Raw genomic sequence first — 3,149 nt, 5'->3', positions numbered from 1 at the left:
AATAATATATTTAAAAAGTTTAATGAATTTATAATTGTTTATATTGATGATATATTAATATGTTCTAATAGTAAAAAAAAAAAACACAGAAATCATTTAATCCAATTTATTAACGAACGTAAAAAAGAAAGAATTGTACTATCGAAAAAGAAATATATAATAGAAAAACAAGAAATAGACTTTCTTGGATTATGAATAGATAAAAAAGGAATAAAATTACAGACTCATACATCCAAAAAGACAGAAAGTTTTTCAGATAAATTAGAATCCAAAGAACAAATACAAAAGTTTTTAGGATATTTAAATTATGCGGAATGATTTATTGAAAATCTTTATAATAAAATATACAAAATCCAAGTTTTATTTAGCAAAACAAATACTAAGGGATGGAATAAAGAACATACAGAAACAGTTAAATCATTAAAGGAAGAATGCAAAAATTTACTAAAATTAAGATTACCAGATGAAAAAGATAATTTGATTATTAATACTGATATCTCAGATAAATATTGGGCAGCAATATTAAAAACAGATCTTAATGAAATTTGTAGATACTCAAGTGAAACCTTTAATCAAGTAGAAATAAATTATATTACTCATGAAAAAGAATTACTAGTAATTATTAGAGGAATAAAAAAGTTCTCATTGTTTTTATTATCCAAGAAATTTATTGTTGAATCTGATAATTCTCAAGTTGCAGGATTAGTCAGGAATAAGTTACATTCAGAACCTCGATACATAATGTTTCATAGATGACAAGCTTATTTAGCATTTTATAATTTTGATATAATCCATATCAAAGGAATTAAAAATTTTCTTGCAAATTTTCTCAACAGAAACATAGAAATTGCTGATAAATAAAGCCAAGGTCATGGAATTATACCAATCTACCTTACACATACAAAAAAGGACGGATTTTCATAAAGAAGAATTCGAAGATATAAACTCTGGAGCAATCCAGATCTCAGAGATGTTCAAATCAAATATAAAAAAATTGTTGAATATCACCACTGAGCATAAAAAATATGCTATAGAACTCAAAAATCAAGTTGATACTATTGCAACACAACTGAAAGATACACTGTCTGAGACAGATATACCAAAGAGCTCAGAAATAAGTTTTTCAAATCAATACCAAACAGGGACAGCTGGAAGCAGCAGTGGACCCAAACGTGACAACATACCAGCTGATAATGAAGAAGATTACATTTCTGTATCATCAACCAAGAAAGTTATGATAGATGGAGATAAAAGAAATACCAAAACAATCAGTATTATAGATCAAGAAGATAAAATCCCTTTAGATCTAAAAGAATAAAAATATGCCGAAATAGTCAAAATCGTTTATGAAATAAAAATGAGTGATTCATATTCATTTCTCCAGGAAGTAATGTTTATCCCAGAATAACAGCCATGGAAGGAGGAGACACTTCATTTATAAAAATTATGGCAGACCATGGATTCATAGATCTGGTATATCCAGGAAAAGATTTTATTGAAATTTCGAAATTTGATGACATATTTATTAAAAAAGTATCCAGATTTGTCAAGGGAAGGAAAATATATTTGAAATTCTATTCAATCAGTCCAGAATATGATGAAGTTGTTTATTATCTAGTTGAACACATAATCTCAATTGGATATATTGCAGCCAATTTTCAAATTGATGTTACAGAAAATAATAGAAAAGTTTCAACAGTGACAAAATCATAGATCAGACATAGAAGAGTAGTTGAAATTAAAGCCATCTACAACATTGCTAAAAATTTGTTTGATAAAAAATTCTCATGCTTGTGCCAATATGAAAATTGGATGTTGGTATCCAATGGAGGATATGCAAAATTAGAAATTTTAAAAGACTACATTACAAGATTTGATATACATTAATTTCCAGAATGTCCTACCACTATAAAAGAATCTTGTCAATTAAGGGAGTGCCCCAACTGCATGTGAAGAAATAAAAGAAGAGGACAATAATAGAGCACCTTTGTTAAAGGTGTATGGAGAACAATAATACAACTGCATGTGAAAATATTGAAGATAAAGAGCAATAATAGAAAAATATGCTCTTTAGATAAAAAGTTGAAACAACATGTGAAGATGCAGGCCCAAAGAGGAAAATAATAGAGAGGCAAGTGTGCCTTGCTGATGTACTCGATGATGTAATAGAGTCTCATAAATTTGTATAAATAAAGACATTGTCATAGAGAAATATTATCTCTTCTTATCTTGAAATCCCGAGTTGTAAGCAATAGCTACTAAAAATCCATTCTCAGTTTGAAAAAATCAGTTTTCTGGAAATCCCTTTGTATCAAATAGAAATTTTGTATAAATTCTGATCGAAATAAAAGTCCGATATTTTTGATATATATACGAGTTTCTAAATCTTTATTCCCATAAATTCTAGATAGATCTGATAAAAAGTTTCCTTCTTATTTTAGCAAAAAGAAAATTTTTATTTAACATAAGTCTATGATTTCATTCTTTAGAAGTTGATACAGTAAGAGCAAGTAGCTGAAACAGTAACAATTTCATGAAGGCAGGAGGCTGTTGAAGGAATCAATTTACAGATTCAGAGTTCGAAGGTCACTCGGTTCTAAGAATACAAGTCCAGATCAAACATAAGGTAAAATTATTAAACTTTTGCTAAAATTAGAATGAATCTTTTTAAGATCTTAAAAAATCGTAGGGATTAATTGCATAACTTGATGCCAGTATATACAATTAAATTATTAGATAATTTATTAGAAAGAATGATAGAAGTAATAAAAAATATGTATTCTCAATTAAAAAGTATGGATGCATCTTCTGAAAAATATAATATATTAAATAATAAATGTGAACAATATATTACAGATTATTTCAATTTGGTAGCTAATAGAATGAAATTATATTCAAATATTCAAAATAGGGAAAATACAAAATAAAATGTTTAGAAGATTATGATATATATTACAATATAAGGGGTGTTTGAGAGCCATTTTTATGTAAAAATGTATTTTAGAATAGTAACTTGATGGAAAATATGTGGTTGAAAAATAAGGAAAAGTTTTTTATTTACGTGTAATATTATTTTAATAAAAAATGTGTTGTTGAAAAGAAGAGAAAAAATATATTTTGAAAAAAATGAGTATCAAACAAGGTCATAA

Source organism: Olea europaea, unplaced genomic scaffold (assembly GCF_002742605.1).
Source record: "Olea europaea var. sylvestris unplaced genomic scaffold, O_europaea_v1 scaffold1572, whole genome shotgun sequence".
Classification (NCBI taxonomy): domain Eukaryota; kingdom Viridiplantae; phylum Streptophyta; class Magnoliopsida; order Lamiales; family Oleaceae; genus Olea; species Olea europaea.
This window is presented reverse-complemented; position numbering follows the sequence as displayed.